Genomic DNA, 27,429 nt, shown 5'->3' with positions numbered 1-27,429 from the left:
ACGAACTCCAGTGACCTCGATAGTAAAAGAATTGTTTTTATTCTTTGAGGTCCCGAGTTCGAGTGCCAGGAATGCTAAATGTACCAACGTTCAATATCAAAGGATTGAGAATTATCTGTTTGGAATAAATAAAATTTTGTATTTGCCTGAAAAAATAAAGTAGCATTAGTGTGAGATATAAGCATGTTTGATGAAACTATAATAAATATTTGTTTTTTTATTGAGATTTATCATTTGACATTATTTTTTTATTAAGCTAGAGGTGATTACAAAGTAGTATATGTTCTAAGTGCTCTCAACTTTCATATCATAATAAACGCTTAATCACATTTGCAGTTACTGGTGATAGGACACATGACCTCTAGGAATGATAACAATTCCTTTGACTATTGAGGTAAATTGGTTCGTGCATCATCTGACTTTAAAATTAAAAAACTAGCATCATATCATAAAATTTATCTGGGGAAATTATTTAAGAAAACAATTTTATCTAATATATAATGTGATACATAACCCATTTTAGGGTAAACCACACAAATGGTCACTAAAGTTTGAGTAAATTTTTGTTTTCCCAACTGAACTCTCAAAAGTTACAAATTAGTCATTAACGTTATCAATTTATAACAAAATGAAAATTAATGTGCCACTTAAAGATAAGACAAGTTAGGCTGCTGAGACCAGGCCTATATATGGGCCTGTATAGGAGGGGCACCTGCCCAGGGCCTATAATTTTTATAGTGCATTATATTTTTAAAAAATGATTTTATATAAGTTATAAGATTCAATTATTTTTAATATTTTTTTATTAAGGGTTTAATTTTTCTTCAATATTGTTATGGACTCAATTTTTTTAATATTTATCATTAGATGCCTACTCTTATAATTTATTTATTTTTCTAATATTTGTATAAGGGGCCAATTTTTTGCCAATATTTTTTTCTAACATTTGTTATTAAGAGCCAAAATTTTTAATACTTTTTATTAGAGGCCTAAGTTTTCAATAGTTGTTATTAGGGTTTATTTTGAAAATTCAATTTTTTGTCTAATATTTATTTGTTATTAAGAGTCCAATTTTTCCATACTTTATTAGAGATCCAATTCTTTTTAATATTTTGTTATTATGAGCTTAAAAGTTTACTTTTTCTTTAATATTTGTTATTAGGGACCCATTTTTTCAATAGTTATAAATATGGAGCTACCCTTAAAATTTATTTTTTTCCAACACTTGTTATTAGGAATAATTACTTAAACAATAGTATGTAACTAAAATAACGACCGTTATGTAATGATAATGACATCGTTTGAAACCACAATATCCACAATCATTGTATTCACAATAGCATATGTTATTAAGAATTCACAACCACAATACTTGCAGTGACCACAATATCATCAATTATGTATGCAATAACGATAAACATAATGATATCAAAGACACAAATATAAATTGTAATTTAAATTCCTAATTAAAGGTCTAACTTTTTTGTTCGTCCGAGGGTCACCAAAATCTCATAAACGGGCTTGGTTGAGACTAATTCGTTGAGAATGAAAAAAAGGATGAGATTGAAGCCATGCCGGAAAACTTAAAGAGGTGGCTATGATATCGGATTTGACCCCATTTCCGGCAAATAGATATATAGCGACTTTGACTCCGCCTATCGAAAGATATATTGAGAAGGTTAAGGAAGCGGCTAATAATAGTAACGCCAAGCAGAAGCTTACGTGAAGGCGAGGAGGAAGGTGTGTTTTTTCTCCCTTTATCGGTTTTAACATTACGAATTGGGTTATTGATTAATCGCTTGGTGTTATAAATACTATTGTTATCGATCCACGTTAGTTTTGATGAGTAAGCCTTCCGTCGAAGATTTTTTATATACATAAAGATTCGAATTAAAAAGTTACTTAAACGATATCAAATTATTTATTACTTGAACTATCTCTCGTTAGTTGTCATCCCAAGTCTTTAAATATGCTATTTAAGAGGTATCCCATTACATATTGTACTTGATGGATTTGTTTGAAACAAACATTTTTGCTTAAGAATGTATGACAGGATTTTACAAATCTCCAATTGCCAGATACAACAATATCTGTGATGGGGCTCCCTGTTTCTGCTCTTTAAAGTGGCACATTGAGAGGATGGTTGTTGAAAGGAAGAAGATGGATCTTTTAAGTAAGTATGCGAGTGAAGGGTTGATGGAGGAGCAGAGTGAAGCCAAGGACTTGCTTAATATTCATCGGTAGAGTAGATGCTGGTAATCTTGTATCTTTTAATCCACAACTTTGATGATATCCAATTATATAACCTTCCTGTCTTGTTTATATTGCTTTTAGATTTCATTTGCATTTCGAGTTCGGAGAATTACTTTCCCATATGCAACTTGGTTTTCATGCGGAAGAGTTAGAAAATTCTTTATATTTGCAAATTCTGATATTGTTTACACCTATTATACTCTTGATGTCATATTTTGATTTGGTTACATATATTTCATCGTTAATCTACTAATAGCCTTCATTTGTCGTTATTGCTGAGGCTTTTGTAATAGATTTACCTAGTTTGGTTGATGTTCTTTGAGATTATAAGTAAAATGTCGTTTTCTCCCTGATACTACTTTGAGCAGTAACGATTCACCACAGATTTAGTTTTGGAAATAAGACTGGAATGGTTAACTCTGAAAAAGTGCTACTCAACACCGGATGACAGATATTGCCCATTCCTTGCGAGTCTTTTGCATCACTTTGTGGGCACTTTAACATGTTTTCCCAGTTCAAGGGAGTAGTAATTTTAATCTAACAATTTAAAGTTTTCTTATTGAGGACTTTTATGCGCTCTGATGAAATATTAAGACAATTTTGTACCATTTAACCCTAACTGGCCTTCCCATATGAAAATAACTTTATATTTGGAGTTATTTTCAAGTGAGATATTATGTAACTTTTGAATGTACTTGATGTTTTAGGGTAGTATGATCTATGGAATTCCTACATAATATATGATGGTTATTTAGGTATTCTAACTTGTTTAAATTCCTAGACTTTGTGGATACCTTTCATGCTTTCACTTGTTTAAAATTGGCGTCACTTCAGTTTATGGTGGCGTTTGCTTTTACTACTGACATTTGATATCATACTGGAAATTGATACCATACTGTTAAGTTGATACCATACTGATTTGAGCACAAAGATCTGTGCTGATGATAATGATACACGTAGTCTGAATTTATGTCTAAGACATTGATGCTAAATATACTTTAGTAACTTTTAGCATTGCAGATATCTGTAACTAGCTTTAGGATATGAATTCCCGCATTCGGTTCTTTGATTGATTTGCTCAGAGTGGAGAACTAGATTTCAAATTGATCTAGGAAACTCCTTGGACGATATGATGTAACAGTGTAATGGATAGATCTGCTTCATTCGGCCATTCTCTAATATTCATATATCATTAAAAAATTTGAATGAAACAGAATCCGGAGAGTAGCATGACTTATTATAGTTTTTCTTCTCATCATTGCAACTTGGAATTTATTCCTGTTTATCTAGTTTTATCTTTGTTGGAGGAAGGAAATTCTGAACTTGATTACAAAAATATAACTTGAATCAATGCATCTCCCAATTTAGTTACAGCATGAATAATCTCACAACAACATCAAAACAATCTGGAAATTATATGGTAAAGATCCTTGGAACACAAATTGAGAAATTATAGATCTTATTCATTCATGGGTTTTTCTCCTTTGTTGGATTTACAATCCTCAAAACTCTCCAAACTGCACTGTTACATTTGAATTCGAAATCCAATGTTATTCTCCATGTGTCACCTCCTTTTCCAATCTCACCCTTAGCTCCTTTTTACATAACTGCTTGAGGTGTTGTCAAACCAGTGACAATTATGATATTCTTGTCTTTTACATTCAAAAGTGTTTACATAAACTTCAGAGGAAGAAATGAACTTCCCATAATCTTTTACATAGTTTACCTTGTTTTTTTTAATAGGCCTTCGATATTATAAGTAAGATTTGTCATGTAGGATGAATGAAGAAGTGCCTACATATAAATAAATAGATGCAACATTAGAAAAAGAAATTCTTCCAATTAGGATTAGGGTTCAGAGTTTCTTTTTAAATATCTAATTTTATGTTTTTAAAGTAAATGATTAGTTAATTATGGTTTGATATGACCAAACATTGTTATCTCAGTAGTCCAAACGTGTCAAATCAACTTCCCGTAATCAAAGAAACGAAGGTTAAGGATTGAATGATTGTTTGTTACAAAATGATAACATTAATGATTATTTATAAGTTTTTAAATTTTAGTGATAAAAAAATTTATCCAAATTTTAGTGATAAGTGTAGTTTACCCTAAATTAAAATATTGTTTTTCAAATTCTTATTTGAAATATATCTCGACATCATTAGGTTCACTATGTCTTGCTGAGAATTTCATTTATAATTTTTGTTATTGGTTCTTACCTCTCTTAATATCTATACTTTAAACTTTCTATAAAAATCAACTAAATATATATATATATAAGGTTAGAATCCACTTACACAATATAAAACTCATTAGTTTTTATACAGATTTAGGATCGTTCAAAATAGATGGTTGAAATTGATTCCTTGTTTTTTTTTCTAGTGAATATCTTCTCATTTCCTACTGTTAATCTCAACCATCTATTTTCACTTATCCTATTATATATATATATAAGAGTATCCTATTATACAATGTAAAACTCTTTTAGTTGACACAGATTTAGGACCGTTGGATAAGTGAAAATAGATGGTTAAAATTGATTCCTTGTTTTTTTTTTCTAGTGAATATCAAAATTAAAAGGAGGGAAGGATTCAAATCAAATTACCATAAAGCCAAGTCCCACCATCCCACATTGCACTGGAAAGCAAGATAGCAGCTTTTCCTCGTGTTTGTAAAGCAACTTTTTGCATACTTCCGACTCACTGAGCCGTGTGGTGAGCACAGGAACGAATTATTATTTCGTCTTTTACTAAAGAATACCTTGTGCTCTCCATCTTAAGCGGCATACGCCAATATTTGGAAGGGTGTTCCTTGTTGAATGCCCCCGATACCAATCCAAGTTTCAATGTTTTCCAGCAGTTTTTTTCTCAATGTAACGATAAGAGATTTAAATAGCGGTTTGTGACCACAATAACACTTGTGATATAATGGTATCGATGCTGCCCAATACTGCTATTTTATAATCGCGATACTTGCAATTACTGTAATAGCACTCGTTATGTCTGCAATCATGATATACACAGCATAACGGAAAACGTGATTGCAACCACTATTTATTCCCTAGTGACTAGTGATTGGCTTGTAATTTTCTTCTTTGCCTTTACTATCCTTGTCTGTGGTACTCAAGGGCAGCACCATAGGCAAATTTCTACTGCTTCTGTCGTTAAATTCTGCAGTAAATATCTGGGTTAGAAGACTCAACCCCAATCATTGACGGAATAATTAGACAAAAGTTTGAAAAGATCAAAATATTCAAGCCTGACAGCTTGTTGTTTATAAAGAATACCACTAAATTAACCGTATACCTGCAGAAAATATCTTACAATTGTCAAACTAAATCAAAGAAAATATAAAAGATCCTAACAGTAAATTGAAATTTCAAGAGTGTACTCCATACCATGCAACAACCACGTCATTGTTAGGACCGTCGGCGCACCCCATGGCGCAGCGGAAACAAAACTCGACGGTCTCACCAGCGATCCAAGTACGAAAAACTGAAATCGGGAGGAAGAGATGCGAATACTTACAGTGGGTTCCTTGAAAAACAGCAAGGAATGCAGTGAATTCTGGTGGTGTAGATCGGGTCGAATCGTAAGCCTCTACGAAATCACGTCTCGACCTCTACTCAGTTCACCCGATTGAGAGCAATTTTGTTTTCCCCCAAAACAGTTTTGAGTTTTGAGAGAAAGTGGCTGAAGGTTTTGTGTGTGTTCTCCCCAAAACGGCTGCTAGACCTAACACACCCTTTTATAGCCAAGTTACCCTAGTCATATTAGGGTTTTTATTATTTCAAATTAATTAAATATGTATTTAATTAATTAGAATTTAATAATCCTTTTATATCCGAGTTACCCTAATCATATCAGATATTTTATTATTTCAAATTAATTAAATCTATATTTAATTAATTGAAATTAAATATTCCGGATTATTAAAATATATATACTTAATAACTCTAGATATATTTTAGTAACGTACAACAAATTGTACATTTTTGCTCGTTTCAATCTTAGGGTGTGACCCTGTAAGTTCTTGTAACATTATAAGTAATTATTAGAACAATTCTAATATTACATACAATGAGTGGCATCTAGCAATATATCATTGTCACCTAAGTTACAAGAAAATATGATTCGATATATCATCTTGGTGATTAACTCTTTTATGTATTATATCCTTATGTCCTTTATATCTAGAATAGGCACAAGTCTTGGAATAGTCACACTTGTATAGCCCATCTATTGTTTCTTGATTTCTAGAGTAGACTTTAATTAACAAATAGTTTATGATATCTCATATCAACTTATTCGAGCATGGCCATGTGTTTCTAGTCTTACTCAATCAAGTGGCCTATGATATGTTTCCTATTATGTAGGAAGGACATATCCTATCTTAATCATACACACCCACTACATATATTGAGATATATTCAATAACAGTCTTTATAGAGCAACCAGTTACGAAGCTTGTTTAGCTGCATCAAAACATACAACAATATATGTTGGGATAGTATTGAACTCAAGTATGAGGATCATACATATAGCCATCACCATGAGTAATGTTATGACTGTCACATAATACTCCAAGACATATGCTCATGGTGGGTCAATCTAATACATTGTTCTCTAACAATATAATCATGTATTAATTCTGACATCTCTATGTCAATGACAACTCATTGTCATCAATCAATAACATGTTAGTCTTGAGCGTATTATTATTGTCCATGCCTATAATAATACTTGACTAGGGATCTTTTAATAATAACAATTATGTCATTATATGGACTTTATTATCTTCCAGTTTATGTTAAACACATATATATAACTGAAAATAATAGCGGCAATGCCTTTATTCAATAAAATCGGTAAATAAAAGTATTATTACAACCATCATATGATTGGTCTTTGGGCATACTCTAACAATCTCCCACTAACACTAAGACCAATCACTCACATATCTAATACCGAGTGACTCAGTGTGACGATCATGCCTCTGTTGTGTATGAGGCTTCGTCAAGGGATCATCAATATTGTCATCCGTGTGTACTATACATATTTCCACATCTCCTCGATCAATGATCTCTCAAATGAGATGAAAGCGCCTAAGAATATGTTTGGATCGTTGAAGAGATCTGGGTTCCTTTGCTTGTGCAATGGCTCCATTATTGTCACAACAGAGTTCTACAGCATCTGATATGCTGGAAACAACCCCTAATTCCATTATAAATTTCTTGATCCAAACAGCCTCTTTTGATGCTTCAGTAGCTGCAATGTATTCAGCCTCTGTTGTAGAATCAGCTACTGTGTCTTCCTTCAAACTTTTCCAGCTCACAGCACCTCTATTAAGACAAAACACAAAACCCGATTGCGGTCGTGAGTCATCCTTGTCAGTTTGGAAGCTGGCATCAGTATAACCTTTTATACAAAGCTCTTCCTCTCCTCCATAGACAAGAAATTTATCCTTAGTTCTTCCTAAGTACTTAAGGATATTTTTAACCGCAACCCAATGATTTTCACCAGGGTTCACTTGATACCGACTTGTCATGCATAAAGCATACGATACATCTGGTCGAGTACATATCATGGCATACATGATAGAACCAATAGCCGAAGCATATGGAATCTTTTTCATCCGTTCTCTTTTTAGTGGAGTTGAAGGACACATTTCCTTCGAAAGAGAAATGCCATGTCTCATAGGCAAAAATCCTTTATTGGATTCTTCCATACTGAACCTTTTCAGCACTTTGTCTATATATGTACTTTGACTTAGACCTAGAAGTTGTCTTGATCTATCTCTATAGATCTTAACTCCTAAGATATACGCTGCCTCACCCAAATCTTTCATAGAAAAACAACAACTTAACCAAGTCTTAACAGAATGTCCTATGATGAGTATGTCGTCTACATACAAGATTAGGAAAGAAATAATGCTCCCACTAGCCTTCTTATAAACACAAGGCTCATCTTCATATATGATAAAACCAAACTCTTTGATTGCATCATTGAAACAAAGATTCCAGCTTAGAGAAGCTTGCTTTAGTCTATAAATAGACCTCTGTATACAAACCTTTCCAGTATTTCCTGGAAAGACAAAACCTTCTGGTTGTGTCATATACACATCCTCTTCAAGTTTTCCATTAAGGAAGGCGATTTTGACGTCCATTTGCCAGATTTCATAATCATGGAATGCAACTATTGCGAGCAGGATCCGGATGGACTTAAACATAGCTACAGGGGAGAATGTTTCGTCATAGTCTACACCATGAACTTGTAAAAAACCATTATTGACTAATCGCCCCTTGTATGTTTGTACATTACCTTCTATGTCAGTTTTCTTCTTGAAAACCCATTTACACCCAATAGGTTTGACCCCTTCAGGTGGTTCAACCAATGTCCATACTTGGTTTACTGACATAGAATCCATCTCAGATCTCATGGCTTCAAGCCATTTCTCAGAGTATGGGCTAGACAATGCCTTTTGATAAGTCCTGGGCTCATCTTGATCCATAAGAAGAACATCTCCATGTGTCATAAGGAGAAATCCAAATCTCTTAGGTGCACGATGTTCTCTTGTGGATCTACGCAGTGATTGTATTTCTAAATCTGTTGAATGCTCCTCAACAACTTGTGAAACATGCTCAACTTCAGGTTTATTTATTTGCTGTTCTTGAACTTCTCCAAGTTCAATATTTCTACCATTCCCTTTCTTTGAGAGAAATTCTCTTTCGAGAAAAACTCTTGTTCGAGCAATAAACACTTTGTTCTCGTTAGGGTTGAAGAAATAGTATCCCTTAGTTTCTTTAGGATATCCAACAAATATACACTTATGAGATTTAGGTTCGAGCTTTGTAGACATATGATGTTTTACATAAGCTTCACAACCCCAAATCTTGATAAAAGACATACTGGGACGTTTCCTAGTCCATATCTCATATGGTGTCTTTTGAACCGATTTAGATGGAACATGATTTAGTGTGAAAGCGGCTGTTTCAAGTGCATGTCCCCAAAAAGAAGTTGGAAGATCACTATGACTCATCATCGATCGAAGCATGTCTAACAGTGTTCGATTTCTTCTTTCAGAAACTCCATTCCACTGTGGCGTACCAGGTGGTGTAAGCTGTGAGACAATCCCACATTCTTTTAGGAGTTCATCAAACTCTATGCTTAAGTATTCTCCACCTCGATCTGATCGGAGTGCCTTAATACTCTTTCCTAGTTGATTTTGTACTTCATTTTTAAATTCCTTAAACTTTTCAAGGGCTTCAGATTTATGGCGCATAAGATAAATATACCCATATCGACTGAAGTCATCGGTAAAAGTAATGAAGTAATGGAATCCACCTCTGGCTTGTGTATTCATTGGTCCACATACATCACTATGTATTAACCCCAATAAATCACTTGCTCGCTTACCTTTACTATTAAAAGGAGCTTTAGTCATTTTTCCCAACAGGCAAGATTTGCATACATCATATTGTTCGAAAACAAATGAATCTAAGAATCCATCTTTATGGAGTTTTGATATGCGTCTCTCACTTATATGGCCTAAACGACAATGCCAAAGATAAGTTTGATTCGAGTCATTTGTTTTTGATCTCTTAGTATTTATGTTATAAATGGTGTTATCTTGATCCAAAATATAGAGACCATTAACCAATTGTGCCGAACCATAAAAAAAACTATCGAGATAAAAAGAACAACAATTATTCTTAATAATAATCTCAAAGCCAATCTTGTCCAAACAGGAAATAGAAATAATGTTCTTAGTCAAACTAGGTACATAATAACAATCCTCTAAATTTAAATCAAGTCCACTAGGCAAAGATAAAACATATGTCCCTATAGATAATGCAACAACTCTTGCTTCATTTCCCACTCGTAGGTCCACGTCTCCTTTAGCCATATTCCTTCTCTTTTGCAGTCCTTGTACAGAAGTACAAATATGAGAACCACAACCGGTATCTAATACCCAAGAAGTAGATGTTGAAAAATTAACATCAATAACATAAATACCTGAAACAAACGTTCCGTTTACTTTTGCCTTCTTGACTTCTTCAAGGTAAATAGGGCAGTTCCTCTTCCACTGTCCGGTCTTATCGCAATGGAAACATTTTCCTTCTTTGCTAACCCCTTTTGGGTTTTAATGCATTTTTCCATTTTGGTTTGGTCTTACCATTTCCCTTAGACTTTGCCATTACCTTTTTCTTTCCCTTTCCATTGTCCTTGTGGACCATCAGAATGGGCTTAGGTCCAACCTTTTTCATGTTACTTTCAGCAGTCGTAACATGCCAAGTAACTGTGGCAAAGTTTTGTTAATTTCATTCATATTGAAATTAAGGACAAATTGGCTAAAGCTATCTGGCAACGATTGCAGGATAACATCGGTAGCCAATTTATCTTTGAGAGGAAATCCTAACTTTTCCAACATTTGGATGTAGCCCATCATCTTTATGACATGAGCTCCTACAGGAGTTCCCTCTGCCATTTCTTTGAGATTTTGAATCATCTCATTTGCAACCATGTCCTCATGTTGCTTCTGAAGCTCGGGAGTCATGGTGGCAAGCATTAGACATCCAACATCTAACATATCATCCATATGTTTCTTGAATTTGTCTTTGTCATCTTTTGAAGCATTAGCTGCCGGTTCATCAGGAACAGGTTCCTCAATGACATATTCCTTCCTTTCCTGTTTGAGAACAATTCTCAAATTACGAAACCAGTCAAGGAAGTTTATGACATTAAGTTTATCCTTCTCAAGGAGTGATCGCAGTGATCGCAGTGTTGTTTGCCATTAAATCTACAACAATGGAAATATTAAAGTAAGTAAATTTACCGAATTAAAATTTATAAATAGGACTTTATTTACAAATTACTCCCACTATTTTATTCAAAATTAAAAACCCTCTTTGTTTTAATTTCAAAAAAATCAACGAAAATTTTTCTAGTGGGTGAGGATCCATAATACATCGATTTCCTAAATCAGCTTTGGCTTTTCTTTTAGGATAGTGATTATTTAGGTAAGTAACACTTGACTATTTACATCTCATGTAACTCCTCACTTTTGGTGAACAACTTTTGTTCAAGTCATCTCATGACTTATCCAAATATTTAACCTCTAGGTTTCTAATCCTATTAGAATAACCTAGCTAAGTTATTACCAATATTTCAACCGGTGAATATCACTTGCTTATTCTTCGCGTTTAACCAAGATAGATTTATGTGCCAATGCTTTGGCAAAGCCCACACAATATCGATCAAAGCCTTAACGAGGGTAAATATTGGACGATTAAGTTAACTTAGATTATAAAGAGGGATTTGCGTAATTATCTCATAATTGTTCGTTTTAATATTAGGCCCTTATTGATCTCATATATTTATTCTTATTATATCATTTGATGCATTGCATACATAACAAATATAACAATAAATAAGATACAATGGTTATAGCCCAAAACATTGACTAAGGTGGCCCATCCTAAGCCAATGGGAGAACCAAGAACCCTAAAGCCTAAGACTATTCTCTAGGCATCTTCTCGCCATTCTTCTGCTCCTTGTGAATCTTCATAGATTTACAATTTTAAAAGAAACTCGTTTTACATACGAGGGAGTAAGATGAGAAGAGAAATACAACAGAGATATAGAAAGGCACAGCTCGCAGACCGTATTTCAAAATAAACCATTGTGAATTGAACAAGGGCTATAACCATGCATATCAAACATCGTGCAAAACAAACATATCATATATATATACACGTTGTTACGCATTTGTTAAAATATTAATATGGGCCTTCAATTTGTACTGCTGATAAGGGGTCAAGGGCTAAACGCAATCTTCTATCGCACTCCCATGGAAAAACGTCACGATTTGATAACAATTATCAACAGAATCGTTCTTTTGGGATTTTCAATCCCGAAGCTTTTCTGCATCGGAACAACTATTGTTCCACTGCTAAACGTGATCTGCTATCGCACTCCCATAGATCATCCAGTAACAAATCGATTGATAAACATATTAACAAATTAATCGTTATGGTATCGATTCGAACAATGATATCATCATATTTACCGAAATCGATAAAAGTAGAACATGCATCTCATACATATCGCATCAACAAAAAATTTAACCATAAATCATATCGTACAAGTGGCTCTGATGCCACTGTTAGGACCGTCGGCGCACCCCATGGCGCAGCGGAAACAAAACTCGACGGTCTCACCAGCGATCCAAGTACGAAAAACTGAAATCGGGAGGAAGAGATGCGAATACTTACAGTGGGTTCCTTGAAAAATAGCAAGGAATACAGTGAATTCTGGTGGTGTAGATCGGTTCGAATCGTAAGCCTCTACGAAATCACGTCTCGGCCTCTACTCAGTTCACCCGATTGAGAGCAATTTTGTTTTCCCCCAAAACAATTTTGAGAGAAAGTGGCTGAAGGTTTTGTGTGTGTTCTCCCCAAAATGGCTGCTAGACCTAACACACCCTTTTATAGCCAAGTTCCCCTAGTCATATTAGGGTTTTTATTATTTCAAATTAATTAAATCTATATTTAATTAATTGGAATTTAATAATCCTTTTATATCCGAGTTACCCTAATCATATAAGAGATTTTATTATTTCAAATTAATTAAATCTATATTTAATTAATTGAAATAAAAAATTTGGGATTATTAAAATATATATATACTTAATAACTCTAGATATATTTTAGTAACGTACAACAAATTGTACATTTTTGCTCGTTTCAATCTTAGGGTGTGACCCTATAGGTTCTTGTAACATTAGAAGTAATTATTAGAACAATTTTAATATTACATACAATGAGTGACATCTAGCAATATATCATTGTCACCTAAGTTACAAGAAAATATGATTCGATATATCATCTTGGTGATTAACTCTTTTATGTATTATATCCTTATGTCCTTTATATCTAGAATAGGCACAAGTCTTGGAATAGTCACACTTGTATAGCCCATCTATTGTTTCTTGATTTCTAGAGTAGACTTAAATTAACTAATAGTTTATGATATCTCATATCAACTTATTCGAGCATGGCCATGCGTTTCTAGTCTTACTCAATCAAGTGGCCTATGATATATTTCCTATTATGTAGGAAGGACATATCCTATCTTAATCATACACACCCACTACATATATATTGAGATATATTCAATAACAGTCTTTATAGAGCAACCAGTTACGAAGCTTGTTTAGCTGCATCAAAACATATAACAATATATGTTGGGATAGTATTGATCTCAAGTATGAGGATCATACATATAGCCATCACCATGAATAATGTTATGACTGTCACATAATAATCCAAGACATATGCTCATGGTGGGTCAATCCAATACATTGTTCTCTAACAATATAATCATGTATTAATTCTGACATCTCTATGTCAATGTAAACTCGTTGTCATCAATCAATAACATGTTAGTCTTGAGCGTATTATTATTGTCCATGCCCATAATAATACTTGACTAGGGATCTTTTAATAATAACAATTATATCATTATATGGACTTTATTATCTTCCAGTTTATGTTAAACACATATATAACTGAAAATAATAGCGGCAATGCCTTTATTCAATAAAATCGGTAAATAAAAGTATTATTACAATCATCATATGATTGGTCTTTTGGCATACTCTAACAGTCATGCCATAATCAAGAGACTTTGAACAATAGCTACCAACCTAGCAAAGTGCTTTATACAGCTGTGATTATACAAACAATACCACCAGAAATCTACCAAATAGTTGCTCATATGTATGTCAATGTAGCAAGCAAGAACACATTTCCTATTAACAGAAGATCATGTGTGATGAAGAAATCAAGTCACCACAAGCATATAATACACCACGAGGAACTGCAAATTAGTGGAGCCAATGAGTCAAAATATTCATGATAAAGACGCATCTATATCTTTGAAATCAATAAATTGAAATTTTCAACAATACATACTATTAACTAAGAAAACTTCTAAAGCACTATGTGGTTTAGGCAACCTACCAAGCTCTAAACCCTGCCAACATAAACACAATTTTATGCCAAATGATCTTAAAATTACAGAACTTATCAATATTCACTATTCAACTTGAGCAATAAGTTCAGTTATATTAGACAAATTACTATTGAAAATGGTAATCCTAGAGCTTGGGCGCACATGTATAATAATAGAAGTAAACACAACTTTGAGAGCTCAAAACCCACCTCGAAAAGACAACAAAGAGGAGAGGTTATCTAGACGTATAAATAATAAGCTCGAGAGACCATTGGAACTTACTTACCTGGACGGGGTCAATGGGTGATCAGTAAGGCCCATGGCCTGGACTGGTGGCTTTCATTGCACTTTGAAGGTGCACCCACCTAAGGTCTCCTCAATTAGGAGATCCTACGCCATTATTTGTGGCAGTGGGAGCCTGCGTTCGCGTGGCTCCTTCCTCATTTCTAGTTAGAAGTTTTTGTTTTTTATTGACTAAGTTTACCAATTGTTAAAGTTGAATGTGGAGCTGAAATTTATTGAAACAGAAGATAAACCACTGTGGTAATAGCAATGTCCATTAATTCTGATAAGCATACTTCCTCAACCTGTATTAGATCGAATTTCCATTAAAAATATCATTGAACTCGAGTTTTGGCTTTCTATTGAATCTAAAGTAACTTGCTTCTCATATGATGCTAAGACACTTTCTCACTGCCCACAATTTACTTGTCAGCAAGTAATGTGAGTGGCAGAATAAGTAATGCATATTTCACATACATAGGCGACAGTTCATCTAAGATATGTTTCTGCTGCTATTGGACAACAAAAGCGATAACTTTGTTTTGTTTGTTGCTTCATTCTTAGGATTTGGTAGTATTATATGACATTTGGCAGTGAGAGACTGGAAATTATATTTCGCCAATTCGGTGTAGTTGAGAGTAAAGATCAGTACTTCAACAGCAATAGGAAGTTGAAAATTTCCATGATACATTAGAACTGTACAATTTACTGTTTATATTACGCAGAAAAATAAGCTTATGAGGAAAAGAGATGAGAATACAAAACGTTTTCAGAAAATGAGAAGAGAGGCTTCTTCTTACATTGCCTTCTCATCATCATAACATTTCGGAAGAACAAATCAGCAAAATCATAGCAACATGCACTTCAGAAGAACAAAATTCCACCTTGATATGTAAATTTTTCTCATCCTCACATATAGCATGAAACTTCACATTGATGTGATTTGTTCTATATTGCTGAATTGGGTTTTTAGAAATAACAGTAGATAACTTATTGTCACACAAAAGAATAGTAGCACCTTCTTGCTCAAACCCAAGATCAAAAAGTAAATTTCTCAACCAAATTGCTTGATTTACAACAACAACAATAACAATGTATTTTGCCTCTGCAGTTGGTTGAGCCACAACTTCTTGCTTCTCTGAACTCCAACAAATTGCACTAGAACCAAGGTTGAAAACATATCCGGATGTACTTTTCATATCATCCAAACTCCTTGCCCAATCACTGTCATAATATCTGGTCAACATCACACTTCCTATCTTTAAATAATTCAGCCCCTCACTTGATGTGCTCTTCACATACCTAAGGACCCTTTTAGCAACTCCCAAATGAACATTAGTAAGTGAACTAAAAAATCTTGATAACAATGTTGCAGGGAACATTAATTAAGGTATTGTTACTGTTAAGTAAAGTAAGCTTCCAATTATGCTACTAAAATTAGAAGGATCACAGAGTTTCTCAATATCGTTCTTTGACAACCTCAAGCTTAAAGGAAATGGTAAATCAACTCCCTTGCAACATTCTGACGCCAGACAGAATAGTGATTATCCTGTAGGCTAGTTCCGACAGACGATTCACAAGAGAAAATTTGCCCAAAAACCAGAGAAAAAAAGTCTCTAGGGTTTAATAAAATATTATAAAATCAAAACCATCCAAAAAGCAGTCCACAAGCCGGACTGTTATAGCAAAAAAATCGTCTTTATTCGAATTTTGCCAAAAATAGCAAAATCCCGAAAATCACTCTAAATTGAAATTCGAAATAAAATAAGCAATCTCCCAAAAATCCGGCCTAAATCGGATTTAAATTGACTTCCTAATTAACAATCGAAATATTACCATAAATAGTAAAAAAATAACTAAATCTAGTGATTCGGAGGGGAAAACGGCAGAATTTGAGGTTGAAAAAAAGGCCACATAGAGCATAGCTCAATGTGGAGAGCGTGCGCGTCGAAAAGAGCTTTCCGGATTGGGGTCTTATGCGCGATTCTAACACCTGTAGCCAAAGTTATGGCCAAAAGACTGAAACATACTCAAAACGACCCCAATGAGGAACATGTCACAATCAATTCCCGCCTTTGCGCTGATCTGCCAACTCATGGTATCTCAGCGCCATCAACGTGCAATCTGACAGCTCAGCATCATCTGTCTCGGATCCCCCTGCATCACATTCCAACTTAAATTTTCTTAGAACATCTAAGACATATTTCTGTTGTGAAATGAAGATATCAACCTTGCTTTGATTCATTTCCATCCTAAGAGAGTAGCTCAATAAGCCAAGATTAAACATCTCTAATTCTTTTTGCATACTCAATTTAAATTCTAAAATAGCTTTTTCATTGCTTCCCATTACCAATAAATCATCGACATAAAGAGAAACAACAAGTAAATCATCATTCTTATCTTTCTTAAGATACAAAGTAGCTTCTTTAACGCTTCTTTAAAAACTCAATAATTGCAAATAAGTATTAATTCGATAATACCAGGCCCTTGGTGCTCGTTTTAAGTCATAAAGAGTCTTCTTATGTTTGTACACTTGATGTTCCTTTTCGGCAACCATGTAACCTTCAGGTTGAAAAACATAAAAAAATATTTTTCAAGCTTTCCCTTCAGAACGACAAATTTTACATCTAGATGGAACAAATTCCAGCTCAATTGACATGCAATAACAATGAGTAATCACATGATATCGAGTCTAGAAACAAGTACAAATGTGTCATATTAGTAAACTCCACCTATCTGTGCAAACCCCTTTACAACCAACCTAGCCTTGTTCTTGAATACAGAGCCAACGAAATTGAACTTGGTCCTATAAACCAACTTAACACCTATAACATTCTTGTCGTCAGGTTGATCTGTTAAGAACCATGTACCATTTTCTCAATTGCAGAAATTTTTACCTTCATTGCATAAATCCATTCAGGTACCTTTGCAACTCCAATAAGACTTGTTGGTTCAACAAAGATAAAATTGTACATCTACACATCTACTAAGGATTTAGTTTTGATAGCCTAAACATCATTTTTATCTGTTGTATAGAACTATCACTAGTTACATTATTCTCAATATCATCAGTTATAACAACCTCGTCAGCCATTGATATACTATCATGCTTCTGTACATTATTCTTCTACAATTCCATTAAGAACCTTCATCAAAAGTGAAATCTTTACTCACCACAATCTTCTTGCTTTACAAATTAAAGACTTTATACCCCTTGGATTGAGAAGAATAACCAATAAAAATTCCTTTCCAAGTCCTTCCATCTTACTTGGGTCTCATATTAGCATGTATATGACCGAAACAGAGTGAACTGAACACTTTAAGGTGTTTCCAAGACAGCTTAAACCTAGACCAGGCTTCAAGAGGAGTTTTTTCATCCACATCCTTAGTTACTAACCTGTTCAAAAAAATACATAGGCGTAGCGACAGCTTCTACCCGAAATGATTTTAGAAGATGTTCTTTAAACAACATACATCTTGACATATCCAGAACAATTCTATTCTTCGTTTTGCAAACCCTGTTCTATTGAGGAATGTAAGGAATAGTTAGCTGATATGAATCCCAACCTCTCTACAAAAAGCATTGAACTTCTTGAACACATACTCTCCACCATTTTTTCGTTCTTAAAACATTCAACCTACAATCACTTTGATTTTCAATAGATTTCTTGAATTCTTTGAAAGTTGACAATACATTCAGGTTAGATTCAAGAAATATACTCAACACATCCTTGTTATATCACCTATGAAAAACATACAATACTTGATGTCATTCACAGAAGAAGTCTTTATTGGACTACACAAATTAGAGTGAACTAACACTAATTTCATATTTGCTCTATTCACACAATCATTGAGAAAATCACAGTCTATAAGACTTTTCAAATTGACCACTATCACATTTATCATCACAAATATTAAGCACAGAAAAATATGTTACAAAACCATTTGGTTGTATATACTTTGAAGTTCTAAGATTAAAATGACCTATCTTTGTATACCAAATAGGATTGAGATCATCTTTTTCCAAGTACACATGTTCACAATCAACTTCAAGCTTCAATTAAAATCTATTATTTTTCATTTTCAGCTGAACGAACTTAGAACCACAAACATCAAATATGTTGTAGAAATCACCCTTAAACTGAACACAAACCATTTTTAATCATTTGAGGAATACTTGGAAGATTTTGATCTAAATCAAGAATAAAAAGAACATTGTAGATTGTTCTTTTACCTTGTATAATATTCACGGAAATTGAGTCTTTGCCTTGAACTTGAACTGTGACACCATTTCCTAACTTCACATTTATCTTAAAAGTCTTATAAAGGGAGTTAAAGTATGCAGCCACGAGTTTCATGTGACTGGTAAAACCACTATCCACGACCTAAGTAGAGTTATGAGATGATTCAACATGAAAAACCATAAACAAATGCTCACCCTGGTCTTAAAAGAAACACAATTATTTACCAAATGATCTTAAAATTCAAAATGTAAACATAAAATTAAAGGCAATCTCACGTATAATTACAATACTATACTTCTGGGTAATGATAATTTGATCCCGCAAGTTGAGTAGAATAAAATGTGATAATTCGGAGAGCCTGCAGCAAAAATAAATAAAGAAAAGAAACAATTGTGAGTAAATGCTTAAAATTGCAAAACTTATCAACATTCACCATTCAACTTGAGCAGTAAGTTCTTTTTTATTAGACTAATTACTGATGAAAATGCTAATCCTAGAACTTGGGTGCACATGTATAATAATAAAAAATATGAAGCACGCACAAGTTTGAGAGCTCGAAACCCACATCGAGAAAGACAGTAAAGAGGAGAGGTTAGATAGACGTATAAAGAATAAGTATGGGAGACCTTTGAAACATTCTTACCTGGACGGGGTCGATGGGTGATCAATTAGATCCATGGCCTATGCTAGTGGTTTTCTTTGCACTTGGAAGGTGCACCTGCCTAAGGTCTGCTCAATTGGGAGAGGCTACGACATTATTTCTGGCAGTGGGGGCCTGCGTTCGCACGGCCCCCCTTCTTCATTTCTAGTTAAAAGTATCTTTCGTCTAATAATGAAGCTTACCTAGTGTTAATTGTTGTTGGCTGTGGAGTTGAAATTTATCGAAACAGAAGATCAACCAATGTGGTAATAGCAATATCCGTTGATTCTGATAAATTTGGATTTGTCATTCAAACATGTATTGATACGAGTTTTGAAGGGGTTTAGCAGTGATGGGTACTCTTCCCGATTGAAAGACTTGGGATTTTATTAGGATAGGCAGAGATTGGAGCATTTCCCGCGGTTGAGTTGTAAGCAGTGGAAAATGCTTGCATCGTTCATCCAAATCACAAAATACGTTATCTTTGTATGTTTGTTTGGAGCAGAAGTCCAAAACTAATGCCACTTATAGCAAACTATGTTAATCCTGTGTCCTCGGTTATTTTGTTAGAATCAAAGCTAACCTAAGACATTATATCCACCCCAACCATATTGAAATTGATTTCAGTTTTGAAGTAAAAGTAATGGTTATTGCTAATTCCCCCTCCTAGTATGCAGGAAATTTCATTTGAAGCTAGGTTCTTATCTCTTTCCTTCACTTTGAATAGAAATCACAAAGAGAGGAGAATTTAATATCACGAGTCACAAAAAATACCATGATATAAACTGGTAATATTGGACACGTGACTGATTCTGTTCACAAGTCCCGCATCGCACTGGGAAATCAAGTTTGCAGGTACTCCTCGTGTTTATAAAGAAAAATGTAGCAAGCATTTAAACTCACGGAGCCGTGTGGTGAGTAAAAGCGAACTATTCTTTCGTCTTTTACTAAAGAATACCGTGTGCTCTCCACTAAAAGCGGCATACGCCAATTTTTGGAAGGGTGTTCCTTGTTGAATACCCCCACATCAATCCAAGTTTCCTAATTATTATGAGTTAGTCGTGCCTTCTTCTCCTGCTGTTAATGATCCTTATCAGCAGCTTTGGTGGTGTAAGTCATTGCTGTTAGTCTTTAGTCATAGGATATAGATATTAGGTTGATACCGTTCTGCAAATTTCCACAGTTTTTTCGCCTTGTGGTTATTGGATTTCAAATGTAAATTGAGTGATAGCACGCATAGCAATAGAAATGTAGTGTTCATATTTATTTCTCAACTCTATGGATTAGTCGAATGCGTGGATTTGAAATGTCTAAGGAATTTATAAATTCAATAATATCATGCTTTTATTTTCAAATATAAATCCATGCTTTTGTTACTTGCCAATATTTACTATATTGAAACTTGCCTAGTATATTCATAATGTATGCATTTTGAAGAAATAGATGTAAGAAAGGCAGAAAGAATGCGATAAAAGACTGTTTCTGCTGATTGAGAATTAAGACAATTGAAGAAAAAGAGGCTGTTATTAATGCCTATATAAAGGCTCAAATGATTAAAGTTAAAATGCATGTATGTATGAGTAAAAATCGAGAGAAAGAGAGATTATTTATAGTGTCCACTTATGCTTCCAACATAAATTCCATATGAAATGAAGGTATTCAAATAGTCAACAAATGAAATCACTATATCCAATCTTCAGGGTCCACAAAATTTCCAATCAAGAGTTTTTGATTTGGTTTTACTATCCTTGTCTTTGGTACTCAACGGTTGCAACATAGGTAAATTTCCACTGCTTCTGTTGGGCAATTCTGTTGAAATATATTACAGACAATAGGTACCAACCAAGCAAACTGCCTTTACACAGCTGCAATTACACAAACAATACCACCAGAAATCTATCAATTATAAGTTCCTCGTATGTATGTCACCACAGCCATATATCACACCACGAGGAACTGCAAATTAGTGGAGCCCAAATATTCATGATAAAGACGCATCTATATCTTTGAAATCAATAAATTCAAAATTTCAATAAAACAAAATAAAACATTCACTATTAAACTTGAGCAATAAGTTCAGTTTTATTAGACAAATTACTGATGAACATGGCAATACTAAAACTTGGGTGCAGCTGTATAATAATAAAACATATTTAGTATGCACAACTTTGAGAGCTCGAAACCCACATCGAGAAGAAAGTAGAGGAGAGGTTAGCTAGATGTATAAAGAATAAGCATAGGAGAACCTTGAAATATACTTACCTGGACGGGGTCGATGGGTGATCAATAAGACTCATGGCCTAGGCTGGTGGCTTTCATTGCACTTGGAAGGTGCACTTGCTTAAGGTCTCCTCAAGTGGGAGAGCCTACGTCTTTATTTATGGCAGTGGGGGCCTGCGTTCGCGCGACCCCTTCCTCATTTCTAATTAAAAGTTATCATTGTTTAATAACCAAGTTTACCAATTATTAAATTGTTGACTGTGGAAGAAGATGTATTTCACATAGAGTAATTGATGCAGTGTAATATTATATTTTATCTCATGATTTTTATTATCAAATCGCTTGTTCTACAGTCCATTCTTGCCTGCCAATTTGGAACTAACTTATATCACAGTTTTTAATCAAAGCATTTCCATAGACTAGACTTGTTATTTCTCACCTGTAGGAAAACTTTTCCTAAATAGAGAAATCACAACCCGAAAATAAAAGATATCACGATTGTTGTCTTTTTTATTGTTATAACATAAATAAATTGAATTACAGTTCAAATAAATTTGATTTATTTCTCATTCAAATTCCAATTCAATCTTTTAATCAATGATGAAGTCTTGAAACATATCCTAAGCCTCACATATGCAGTGATCTCTTTTAGAAAAAAATATGGCTCATGTTTCGACATCAACACAATCTGAAATTTAGATGGTTGATATCCTTGGAACATCAACTGAGAAATTATGGATCTCATTCATCCATAGGATTTTTTTCCTTTGTTGGATTTACAAACCTAAAAGCTTTCCCCACAGCACTGTTACATTTGAATTCAGAACTGAGTGTTGTTTCTCATGTTTTGTCCCCTTTCCTAATCTTACCCTTAGCTTCCGTATATGCCAATTCATACCAAAGTGAACTGCTTGAGGTGTTGCTAAACCTGTGGAAACAAGGCTCTTGGCGTAGATCATAATTTGTTGCAGAGGGGATCCGTTCACGTGGTCCGTTTCAATTTCTAGTTAAATGTTTATGTGATCTAATCACCATTCATATTCTTACTGTTTTTATTCTACTTTCCCTTGCCTTAAGATGTTAATGTTAAACCAAGAAAACAAGCTTGAAAGCAAAAAGGAGTGAAGGAGCAGAAAAACAAAAGAGAAAAGAATGCAAAAGGTCTAAACAAAGATAGAGAGGTTTTCACTACACTCTCATCATTCTAACAATTTCATTTAATAGGATTACAAACCACAATAATTTTAAATGTAGAGCTGTCAAACATAAGTGTAAAAGACACACTTAACTTAAAACAGACTCAAAAACAACTAATAGACATCATTACAACTGACATACAAGACAAAACCTGTTGCAACCTGAATTCTCAATTGCAACCTAACCTCTCATTTCTAATTGCAACCTAATATCTGATTTCCAGCTTAAGGTTTTGGGTTGCAACCTAATATCTGATTTCCATTATCAAACTCAAATACATCAACACTCCACCTTGAGGTTGATATTGGTCATACCAAGCTCATGTTTGAGAAAAGAAATTCTATTCATTGAAAGAACCTTCGTCATCAAATCAACAATCTACATTTCAAAAGAACAAAATTTCATCTTGATATGCAAATTTTATCAGCTTCATGAATTGCATGGAACTTCACATCGATATGCTTTGTTCTGCCATGTTGAACTGGATTTTTAGCAATAGTAATAGCAGATTTGTTGTCACAGAAAATAATAGTATCATCTTCTTGCTTAAATCCAAGATCAGAAAGAAAATTCCGCAAACAAATTGATTGATTTGATGCATCAACAACAATGTATTCAGCTTCAGCAGTTTATTAAGTCACAACTTGTTGTTTCTTTGAACTCCAGCAGATTGCACCCGAGCTAAGGTTGAAAACATATCCATGTGTATTTTTCATATAATCCAAACTTCTGACTCAGTCAGTGTCAGAGTATTCATTCAACAATACACTACCAGTCTTCAAATAATTCATCCCCTCACACATTGTGCTTTTCACATACTTGAGAACTCTCTTAGCAACACCCAAATGAACATCAGTTGGTGAACTCAGGAATCTAGATAACAACATTGTAAGGAACATTAAATCTGGTCTTGTTGCTGTCAAATAAAGTAAGCTTCCAACTATGCTTTTGAAAATAAAAGGATCATCGAGTTTCTCACCATCGTTCTTTGACAACTTAAAGTTTAAAGGAAATGGTGAATCAACTCCCATTGCAAGATTCCAGTTTAAATTTCCTTAGAACATCTATGGCATATTTTTGTTGTGAAATGAAAATACCAACCGAGATTAGACATCTCGAATTCCTCTTGCATACTCAACTTGAATTCTGAAACAACTTTGTCATTGCTTCCCATCACCAACAAATCATCAACATAAAGAGAAATAACAAGAAAATCAACATTCTCATCTTTCTTAAGATACAGAGTAGCTTTATTAATGCTCCTTTGAAAACCCAACTTCTGCAAATAAGAATCAATTCGATAATACCAAACCCTTGGTGCTTGTTTTAGGCTATAAAAAGTTTTCTTGAGCTTGTACACTTGATGCTCCTTTCCAGCAACTATAAAACCTTCAGGTTAATTAACATATATGTCTTGTTCAAGCTCTCCATTTAAGAATGCAGACTTTACATCAAAATGAAACACATTCCAACCCAATTGCCCTTGGAATGGCAATGAGTAATCTTATGGTATCGAGCCTAGCAAATGGTGCAAATGTGTCACCATAGTCAACTCCACCTATCTATGCATACCCCTTTATAACCAACCTTGCCTTATGCTTGAACACAGTGCCATCCAGAGTGAACTTGGTCCTATACACCCCTTTCATACCTATAACATTATTGTCGTTAGGCCGATCAATCAAGAACCAAGTACCATTTTTCTCAATTGCAGAAGTTTTTGCCTTCATTGCATCAATCCATTCAGGTACCTTTGAAGCTTCAATAAAACTTGTTGGTTCAGCAAAGATAAAATTGCACCTTTCATCCATATTAGCTAAGGATTTGGTTTTGACAACCTCAGCGTTAGTCGTGTTTGCTGTATCAAAACTATCACTATTTTCATCATTCTCAATATCATCAGTTGTAAAAACTTCTTCAAACATTGGTGGATCATGTTTCTGCACATCATTCTTCTCACAATTCCAATAAGAACCTTCATCAAAAGTGACATCTCTAGTTACAACAACTTTCTTGCTTTCCAGATTGAAGACTCTATCCCCTTGAATTGATAAGAATGACCAATGAAAATGTCTTTCCAAGCCCTTTCATCTAACTTGGACCTCATATTAGAATGTATATGACTGAATCAGATTGAACCAAACACTTTAAGGTGTTCCATAAATGGTTTAGACCTTGGTTGTTAACCTATTTAACAAATACATAGAAGTAGAGACAGTTCTGCCCAAAATGTTTTGGGAAGATGTTTTTCAAACAACATGCATCTTGACATATTCAAAAAAATTCTATTCCTCCTTTCAAAAACTCTATTCTGTTGAGGAGTGTGAGAAACATTGAGCTGATGATGAATCCCAGAGTCTTTGCAAAAATCATTGAACTCTTTGGACACATATTCTCCACCATTGTTCGTTCTAAAGACCTTCAACCTACAATCATTTTGATTTTTAACAAATTTCTTGAATTCTTTTAACATTGAGAATATATTCAACTTAGACTTCAAGAAATAAAACCAACATAATCTTTTCAAATCGTCTATCAACAACACAAAATACTTGCTTCCATTCATAGAAGTAGTCTTCATTGTACCACACAATTCAGAGTTAATTAACTCTAATTTCATACTTGCTCTCTGCACATCATCATGAGAAAATGGAAACCTACGTGACTATCCAAGTTAACAAGTTTCACATTTATCATCATAAATATTTAGCTTAGGCAAGTTAGTTACAAAGTCATTCGACTGCATGTACTTCAAGGTTCTAAGATTAAAATGGTCCATCATTTTATACCAAAGAGGGCTAACTTCATCATTTGCTAAGTAAACATGTTCATAAATAACATCATGCTTCAAATAGAAACTATTATTCTTCATTTTCAGCTCAGTAAACTTAGAACCATAACCATCAAATATATTGCATAGATCACCCTTAAACTGAACACTACAACCATTTTTAATCATTTGAGGAAACTCAACTAGATTTGGTCTAAATCAGGAATAAAAAGAACAATATGAATAGTTATTTTACCTTGAGGAGTATTGACACAAATCGAACCCTTGCCTTGAACTTGAACCGTAGCACCATTTCCCAACTTCACACTTGTCTTGAAAGACTGATCTAGTGAATTGAAGTATGCTTCCATATGTGTCATATGTCTAGTTCACCCACTATCCAAGAGACAAATGGAATTGTGAGCTGGTACAACAACATGAGAAACCATGAACATTTGCTCACCCTGCTCTTGGTTTTCTTCACTGGCATTTGCTTGCTATTGAGATTGCTTCTTTGCTTACTTCTTTTTAGTCCAACAAAATTTTTCAGTGTGGCTAAGCTTATCACAAAAAGGTACACTAAAATTTGGTCTTTCCCTTATCCTTGAACCAACAATCCTTTTCAGCATGATTTGTTTTCTTACAAATAGGACATGATGTGAACTTTCTATTCTGACCATCAGGAGAAACTAAAGTCTTACCCTTTTTCAAACTTTCAGATTTCTTCCCGAATTTGTTAAAATTTACTCCTTTATGAGCAGCAAGAAAAGCAACTTCACTTGCCTTATGAGTTCGAATATAAACTCATTGTTCTTGTGCTTCTAACTTGCTAAAACTATTAGAAATGGTCAATCTTGACATGTCACAAGATTTCTCAATAGCTAAAATTTTTTCTTCGAACCTCTAAGGAACACTAATAATGACTTTCTCCGCCACATTTTCATATTGTAAGTCTTCACCATAAAGACGGATTTGATTTATAATGTCCATCAACCTCATTGAAAAATCTTTGATTAACTCATCCTCCTTCATTTATAGCATAGAAAAGTATCTCTTTAGAGTCAAGAGATTAGTTTTCTTTACTCTATCACCTCCCTCATAAGTTTCCTTGAGTTTATCCCAAACTCTCTTGGGTGTTTCAAGATCCATAATGCTGGTGAAAATGTGGTCTGCTAGCCCGGAGTGAATACACATTAAAGCATTATCCATTTTTCAAGCTTTATCCCTTTTCAACATTTCTTCATCATAAGATTTGAGTTGAGCAAGAGTGGAATTTGGTCTCAATGCCGATGGATCTTCATTAGTTTTTACAACCCTCAACAAGCTTAGAGATCTCAAATAGATTTTCATCTTAACTGCCCAAACATGGTAATGAGTTCCTGTAAAAATAGGAACATGTGTTTAAGGAGCATTTGAAGAAGTCATTTTAGAAAACACTTAAAAAACTCAAATTCTCGATGTGTTTTAATCACTCACAAATAGTAATAGAACCTCACAATCCTTAAGAAACAACTCTGATTACCACTGCTAATGTTCAACAAAGAAAACAAGTTTGAAAGAAAAAAGAAGAGGAGAAGAAAAACAAAAGAGAAAATAATGCAAAAAGTCTAAACAAAGATAGAGAGGTTTTCACTACACTCTCATTATTCTTAGCCAATTTTTTGTAAGGGTGTTCCTTGTTAAATTCCCCCCACATCAAGCAAAGTTTTGTAATTATTTATAATAATTATTTATAATGTTATGAAAATAAAAAATGTATAATTATTTATAATGTTATTTTTTAAAGAATGAATTTTAAAGAAATAG

At 33.9% G+C, this 27,429-nt stretch overlaps 1 long non-coding RNA gene and 5 other non-coding genes across 6 annotated transcripts; all 6 read left to right on the top strand.

Moving 5' to 3' along the window:
* Nucleotides 1-1,588: 1,588 nt before the first annotated feature.
* LOC120206516 lies at nt 1,589-27,185 on the top strand. Its single transcript, XR_005524117.1, has 3 exons — nt 1,589-1,740; nt 22,611-22,620; nt 27,175-27,185. It is a non-coding gene; the product is annotated as an uncharacterized LOC120206516 (long non-coding RNA).
* Nucleotides 4,959-5,076, top strand: LOC120206523. Its single transcript, XR_005524122.1, has one exon. It is a non-coding gene; the product is annotated as a U5 spliceosomal RNA (small nuclear RNA).
* On the top strand, nt 14,546-14,705 carry LOC120206520. The gene has a single exon (XR_005524119.1). It is a non-coding gene; the product is annotated as a U1 spliceosomal RNA (small nuclear RNA).
* Nucleotides 19,432-19,592, top strand: LOC120206521. Its single transcript, XR_005524120.1, has one exon. It is a non-coding gene; the product is annotated as a U1 spliceosomal RNA (small nuclear RNA).
* LOC120206522 lies at nt 20,342-20,457 on the top strand. Its single transcript, XR_005524121.1, has one exon. It is a non-coding gene; the product is annotated as a U5 spliceosomal RNA (small nuclear RNA).
* On the top strand, nt 21,691-21,851 carry LOC120206519. Its single transcript, XR_005524118.1, has one exon. It is a non-coding gene; the product is annotated as a U1 spliceosomal RNA (small nuclear RNA).
* Nucleotides 27,186-27,429: the final 244 nt, after the last annotated feature.

This window comes from Hibiscus syriacus, unplaced genomic scaffold (assembly GCF_006381635.1).
Source record: "Hibiscus syriacus cultivar Baekdansim isolate YM2019G1 unplaced genomic scaffold, ASM638163v2 tig00013915_pilon, whole genome shotgun sequence".
NCBI lineage: Eukaryota > Viridiplantae > Streptophyta > Magnoliopsida > Malvales > Malvaceae > Hibiscus > Hibiscus syriacus.
Note: the sequence above shows the minus strand (reverse complement) of the source record. Positions and strands in the feature narration are given on the sequence as shown.